The 7,938-nt window shown below is 46.9% G+C and overlaps 1 pseudogene; it reads right to left on the bottom strand.

The window, feature by feature from the left end:
* Positions 1-612: 612 nt before the first annotated feature.
* LOC129356087 (visual system homeobox 1-like) lies at positions 613-4,648 on the bottom strand (annotated as a pseudogene).
* Positions 4,649-7,938: the final 3,290 nt, after the last annotated feature.

The raw sequence follows: 7,938 nt of genomic DNA, 5'->3' as shown, positions 1-7,938 counted from the left end.
CATCCATCCATCCATCCATCCATCCATCCTTCCATCATCCATCCATCATCCATCATCCATCCATCCATCCATCATCCTTCCATCATCCATCCATCATCCATCCATCCATCCATCATCCATCATCCATCATCCATCCATCCATCATCCATCCATCATCCATGCATCCATCCATCATCCATCCATCCATCCATCATCCATCCATCCATCCATCATGCATCCATCATTCATCCATCCATCCATCCATCATCCATCCATCCATCCATCATCCATCCATCATCCATCCATCATCCATCCATCCATCCATCCATCCATCCATCCATCCATCCATCATCCATCCATCATCCATCATCCTTCCATCATCCATCATCCATCCATCATCCATCCATCCATCCATCCATCCATCCATCCATCCATCCATCCATCCATCCATCCATCCATCCATCCATCCATCATCCATCCATCCATCATCCATCCATCCATCCATCCATCCATCCATCCATCCATCCATCCATCCATCCATCCTCCATCATCCATCCATCCATCATCCATCATCCATCCATCATTCATCAGTTTCTTGATTTTTCATCATGATTTATGACACAAAGTCTCAGATGCTCCAAAAATATCTTATGTTTATTTTTCACTTTGGTGACCAATGGCTGTACAGACATTGAACAACAATACCCATAAACATAAATATAGTTTGTATTTTACATTCTGATCTCCAAACACGAACAGACAGGAATTTTCCTGGTAGAAAATGGGGAACAGAACCAAACGGATCCTGGAGTTCTGGAGTTCTGGGGTCCAACCCGGTCCAGTGAAGTTCTCCGGGTTCTGCAGAACCTTCAGCCTCTCCTCTAGCCCCGCCCACTCCCCTCTGATTGGTTCCTGGGTGGGTGGGGCTGCCCTGCTTCACTTCCGCCACATAATAAACAAACTCTGCCTTCATGCAGCAGGTTGGCATGGCAACAGATGACGCTTCCTCATGAAGGAAGAGCCAATCACATTACTCTCTGCGCAGGCCCCGCCCACCTTCAGCTGTGTTCCTCTGATTCGCCGCTGCTCCCCTGCTGTGGTGAGGGGGCGGTCCTTGCAGAGGCCCCGCCCTCTTCGTGCTGCGGCTGTTTGGCGGAGCTGGATAGGTCGATGGCCTCTTCCTCCTCCTCCTCTTCCTCCTCTGTCTCCTCCCCCCTCAAGAAGCTCCGCCCCCTCGGCCCGCCGCTCCGGGGCGTCGCAGAACCGGTCTGGTGACGGCGGGCTGGAGCATTTCTTGGCCATCTCCAGGGACTTCTTGTGCATACCTGAGTGGGCGGAGCCAGACCAGATCAGGTCAGCAGGGAGGCGGCCAGCAGGGGGCGCCGTGAGCGAGCGCGTGTGTATTACTTCCGGTGTGCGTGTGCGTGGCACTGACGTGCATGCGGCTCACCGAGCAGCCAGGGGGCGCAGGAACCCATCATGCCGTTCTTGGCCGAGTTGAGGATGGACTCCGGCAGCGGGATGGAGTGGCGGACCATGGCGCCGTACAGACCGTACTCCGCCATGACGCTGCTGCGGCCCAGCACTTCTCACGCTTCCGCCACTTCGCCCGCCGGTTCTGGAACCACACCTGGACCAACAGAACCGGGACATGTGGACCGGGTCAGAACCAGGCAGAACCATACAGAACCGGGACATGTGGACCGGGTCAGAACCAGGCAGAACCGGCCGCTGAGCTTTTTGCTATTAAACGTTTAAATAAATAAAATGCCTTTAATGATCAATTGTTATAACAGCTAATTGGTTATTATATAAATATATTAATGTTTCTGCACTTTATAATTAATTTAGTCTATTTTTCTACATGGTTTTGTTTAAAGACTTTATTCTAATGATTTTTTGGTTTTTAACATATTTTCTTATTGTTGCTAATTGATTAATTGATGGTGTGAAGTCGCGGCTGTTGGCGGGTTGATGTGAGTCCGGTTCCGGTTCTGGTTCTGGTTCTGGTTGTTGAGTTATGAGGAATTTCTTTGTAAATGTCATTTTCCTGTCTCTCTTATGCGAGTCGATTTTCAGTCTCCCGTGTCTGAATCCTCTGACAACAAGAAGTGGATCAGATCCCTGTTTCTGGAGGTCGTGACCTTTGCTCCTGTGGTTGTACATCATTGGAATGGGTTCGTATTAATATGTCTTGGAAATGTATCTGGAAATATCTTTTAACTCGTTCACAAAGTTAAACTCTAATAATTGGTCCTTCTGTGACGTTTGCCCAGAACCATTTGTTCTGGTTGTCCTCATTCTAAAGTATTTTGGAAACATTTTTGTAACTTTATTGATTCCATAATATCAGCAGGATTTCAATTATATTGGAAAAATGTCTTATTCATATTTCAACCAAATGGAGGAATGAATGTGAAAAGTTTCCTGATCAATTTAATAATTATTAAGGCTAAATTTCACCTAGAAAAATGCAAATTTTTGAAGAAAAATATGAACTTTTCAGTTTTTTTGATCGAACTTAAACATTATTTATTAATAATTCAATCCTCAACCAACCAGACTTTGAATCAATATGTTTTTATTTAATGCTCATGTATCTCAATTGGTCCTGTTTTCTTCATTCATATTTATTTTCTTGTCTTCATGCTTTATTTTATGCTCCTCTGGTAAATTATTATTATTGTTATATCCACAGAACGATTGTATGGTTGTTTATTTTAATAAATAAAGTTTATTAAAAAATAAAATGTGAGTCCGGTTCCGGTTCTGGTTCCGGTTCCGGTCGGCCCCTGCTGTTTTGTTCTTTTGGATCGGCTCACCTGGTCCAACTTTCTGTTTTTAAATTAAATCTATTTCTTTCTGGCCTCCTCTAATATTCTAGACATATTATTAGCAAGTTATAATAAAGTATTGATTGAATACTAATGAGTATTAATAATAATGTATTTGTGTCATATTTTTATACATTCGAGAATTAAATAATGATTAATGGATGTAATTTTGTTTTATTTGAGTTTATATACTTTCATGTAATATAGCTAAATATTTAATGACTTTAATGAATATCTTCATTATCATAAATAATAACCCTTAAATTAATGATGATAAATTCTTATTCTTTATTATTAACAAAATAAAATAATGTGTGCATTATTTTAAATATCTAAATGATTTATTTTACTTCCTATGTTTCTATACACAAAAGGAATAATTTAATAAAGATCGGTGTTTATATTATTACTGAATAAAACACAGTAATAATATAACACACAATCAAACACAGTCCTCTGTTCTGCGGACCGGACCCGGACCACCGGACCCGGACCACCGGACCACCGGACCCGGACCACCGGACCACCGGACCCGGACCACCGGACCGCGGTCTCACCTGGATCCGGTCCTCCGGAAGCTCCGTCTTCATGGCCAACATCTCCCGGGCATAAACGTCCGGATAGTGGGCCTCATGGAAGGCCTTCTCCAGCTCCTCAGCTGGTGGGAGGTGAAGACGGTGCTGAGGAAGAGGAGGAGGAGGAGGAGGAGGAGGAGGAAAAGTCAAAATCAAGTCGGAATTCACTGAGCCGCAGTTTCAGAACCGGTTCTGTTCACATGGTTTAATCCAGCTGCTGTATTCATTATTATTATTATTATTATTACTATTATTATTATTTCATCTCTTTTGGCTGATTTAATGAAAATCTTCATTTGAAGCTCCAGATTTTCTATTTTCATAAGTAAATCTGTTAAAATATATGTGAACTTTATTTCACTGTTATTGATTTAGAATCGATCAAATCGATGATGATTTATTTGCACATAATTAGAAACCGGTTCTGGTCCATCAGAATTTCATTCATAAAATATGATTTGCTTTCATTTCATATTTTGTTTTTTATATCTAAATATTTTCAAGATTTTTCAGCTCAAAGTTCGGGAGCTGCTGGTTCATCGGAACCGAGCCGCAGATTTAAAGCTGAGAGGAAAAATAAATCCTCCAGTTTCAATTCATTTCATCTTTTGAATTTATTTCATTTCTCTTATTTTCAAACTTGTTTCCAGATGAAGATCTTCCTCACCGGTGTCTCCTCTTCTTCCTCTTCTGCGAGTTTCCGGAGCTTTCGAGTCGTTTCGGTCCGACAGACAGTCTTCATCTGCAGAACAGAACCAGAACATCAGAACCAGGCCGCGGTGGAACCGGGCCACTCCAGAACCGAACCGGACCGGTCCGTACCGGAGAACTGCTCCCGCTGGGCCTCCAGGTTCTGCAGGTAGTGGCCGTCCGGCCGCGCCTGCAGCAGCGGCAGGTGTCCCGGCAGGAAGCACGGCGCCCCGGCGGGCTGCTGCGCCGCCAGGCTGCACAGGAAGCCCAGGCCGAGCGGCAGCGACCCGCCCGGGAACGAGAAGCCGCCGAGGCCGCCGGCCGGGCCCGGAGGCTCCGCGGCGGCCCCGGAGCCCGCGGCGGGCGGCCCGGAGGGCTGCTGCCGCGCCGCCAGGTCGACTCCAGGCCCAGCAGGTCGGTGATGGCGAAGCCTTTGGACCGGAACCCGGAGCCGTGCAGCCGGGCCTTGTCGATGCCGAACCCCGGGGAGAGCATCCGAACCCTGGGCTTGTCCTCGCTGAGCTCCTCCCGGCCGGTCATGCTGAGGAAGAGGAGTGATGAAGGTCGGAAAACGGGACCCGGACCCGGCGGGGGGAATTTATGCGGCCCGGGCCCCCGGGTCCGCGGCGGCAGCCAATCAGGAGCCAGAAGCAGCGGGGTGGAGGGAGGGGGAGCGGGGGGGGGGGGGGGGGGGCTCTCCTTTCAATCCCAGAGATTAATTGCCACCAATTTCCCTCCAATCCGATCTGGATTTAGTGGCCGGAGGAAGAGGAGGAGGAGGAAGAGGAGGAGGAAGGTTTAGTTTGTTGGTCTTTGATCGGACCCAGATCTCCTCTTCATCACCGAGCTGCAGGGGTTACCATGGCAACCGCGTCCCAGAGCCAGGTGAGGTCAAAGTTTAAAACTTTGAACAGAATCAGAAAGAAGAAATGAACAAGCCAGGATCAATAAGAGACAGAGAGACAGGAGGACAGAGAGACAGGAGGAGAGAGACACAGAGAGACAGGAGGACAGAGACAGAGAGACAGGTGGACAGAGACAGGAGGACAGAGAGACAGAGAGACAGGAGGACAGAGAGACAGAGAAAAAGTTCATATGTATCATCATCAGCTGCAAGCATCTTCAGATGAAATCATTTAAGATTAAATATGAATTTATTGATCCATTTGTTTATTAGTTTGTTCATCATTTCTGAGTGAGAAAATTCCAGAAATCAACAATCTGACAAGAAACTGGGAGGATTTGTGTCTCTTTCAGGTTCCCTTCATTGTTACCAGTTAAGAAGACAGAAAATGTAAAAATATTGCAATTATGTGTTACGGGGAAACCTTGCTAGTGAGATGTTATTTAAATCAACGACTAATCTGAAAAACCGCAAATAATAATAAAAAATACATATAGTTAAAATGTTTGTCAATTATTTGCACTTCTGTTTAATAAAAATTAAGTCAGAATCTCCCAGATTTCACTAAACCTAACAGAAGCTGTTAGAGGTGCTGATGCTTTTAGCAGCAAGAGACAGAGACAGAGTGTGTGTGGACCTGCTCAGAACACACACACACCACACACACACACACACCACACACACACACACACACACACACACACACACACACTTAGCTGGTACTACCGGATGAGGTCCGGCGGTACCAGCCGGTACCTGGTTCTGTTGGGCCGGTCCAGATCATCCAGCATTGGTTCTTCAGTTCAGCTGACACTGGGAGACCCGGTCCGAACCGGGCATGTTCTGGTCAGGTTCTAACCGGGCCTGAGGTTCTGCCAACGGATCCTCAGCAGATCCAGAGACTGAAACGTCTCAGAACTGGGAAGCTCTCCAGAGTGGACTGGGCCATCAGAACCGGCCTGGTGCTCACCGTCACCCTCCGGGTCCGACCCGGTCCGGACCCGGGTTCGGGCCGGGTCCGGACCTGTTAGGATTCAAGTTGGTGTGAGTGCTCCTCCGAATAGCAATCTTCGTGGGAGCGTTCTGACAGGCTGACGCACCTGAAGCGGATTTCTGAAATCGGCTGCAGGATTCTTAAGGCGGTGGAGCAGCCCATTCATCGCTCGATGGTCCCACTTGTTGGTTTTGGATGCTCTGCCTGGATCCAGCTAGGAACCACGCCCACCCGAACACTGACACCGATCGCCCACCGGACTAAACGCTCTCGTCTGCCGCCTGAGCCCGCAACCTTCTCGGAGCCTTTGCACCAACGGATCCTACCTCCTCCTCCTCGGCAATCCTCCATCAGATGAACTGATGGAGAGACAGAGAGACAGGAGGACAGAGACAGGAGGACAGAGAGACAGTGAGAGGATCCCTGTCAAGATCCTCTCACTCCCCCGCTCTACTAACCTCTCCCTTCTCCAAGCAGTACCTGAGCCGCCCAGCCGCTCCCGATCCCAGAGGACAACTTAGGCTCAACATATTCAATAATAACTGTAAATAAATCTTTGAATCAAAACCTTCCGGTCTGATGTCTAAACCTGCATGTCCAACATGACAGGACCCCTACTGCAGTGTATTTAAGGTGGCGCTTAATTGAAGCAGTTTAATCCTGGAGCCGTTTGGCTGATTGAGGTTAATCTATTAGCATAAATGTGAATTTATGAATAATTAGTGGGACATGGGGGGCAAATGGGGGCAAATGGGGGCAAAAAGGGCAGGACGGGGGGCAGACTGTTGAAACACAACAATGGGTCAGAACAGCAGCTGACTGGATGGTTCTGTTGGACCCGGTGCATCAGAACCATCAGGGTCTCGTCTCTACAACGACCAGCTTCTGCCTTGATTTTGGACCTTCTGGAGGAAACCCATCTAGACCTTCAGAACCTCTGGAAAGGTTCTGCTGGTTCCAGTGAGAAAAGTTCTGTAGACGCACCGGCCTTTCAGTGAAGCACGGTGGTTGGTAGCATCATGGCTGGAGAACAGCTGACATTTCCTCTGAGGTCCAGTCCTGGTTCTGACCCGAAGGCCCTCTGCACATTTTTGTCTGAGTAGTTTGTTGGACCGGGTCACAACCAGACCTGGTTGGGTCTGAATATGGACTCGGTTGGTCCCAGTTGGATCCGGTTGGATCCGGTTGGATCCGGTTGGTCCCGGTTGGATCCGGTTGGACCCGGTTGGACCCGGTTGGATCCAGTTGGATCTGAACGTTCTCCAGTTGCTGCGTCTGAAGTTCAGGCCTTGAATGGGTCCAGAATAATTGAGTTGATGCGACATGCAGATTACAGCGTGACCTCTGACCCCTGACGTCTGCACTTTAATTACAGAAAGTCGAAGAGAAACGTACGATGATGATGAACGAGATGAAGAGTGGATGAAAAGATCAGAGATAATCTGAAGATTATTATAATCAATCAATCTGCTCCGTCATATGAAGGTAATCCACAGTATTGATTTAATCCAGACTCTTCATCTGATGTTCTGCTTCCTAATCTGCTGTCTGATCAACTCCACGATCAATAATCATCTGCAGACTCACAATTACAGGCAGCAGGAACCAAAAAGAGCTGGATTTAGTTTTATCTGTCGATTTGATCAATTACACTGTAAAAACCTTTATTTGTCCAAGAACAGCCGCACTAGACTGGCTCTGGACCAATCAGAGGCTCAGCAGTTAGCATGATTAGCTGCCAGGTACAACAATTAGCTGTTAGCAACAGCTAGATAATTGTTAGTAGTTAGCATTACCTTGATATTAGCATTAGTGCTAAACTAGATATCAGCTTTAATTAGCTATCAGAAGGTTGTAAGTCCTAGCTAGCTGCTAGCTGTTTAATTCATCAACCTCCTGCTAGGCTAACTATTTTCCTGAAACCACACAGAACAACCTGTGGCTTTTCAGAATAAAATTGAC

Source organism: Poeciliopsis prolifica, unplaced genomic scaffold, assembly GCF_027474105.1.
Source record: "Poeciliopsis prolifica strain line A6 unplaced genomic scaffold, Auburn_PproV2 SCAFFOLD156, whole genome shotgun sequence".
NCBI lineage: Eukaryota > Metazoa > Chordata > Actinopteri > Cyprinodontiformes > Poeciliidae > Poeciliopsis > Poeciliopsis prolifica.
The sequence above is the reverse complement of the archived record's forward strand: the minus strand, read 5'-3'. Positions and strand labels throughout refer to the sequence as shown.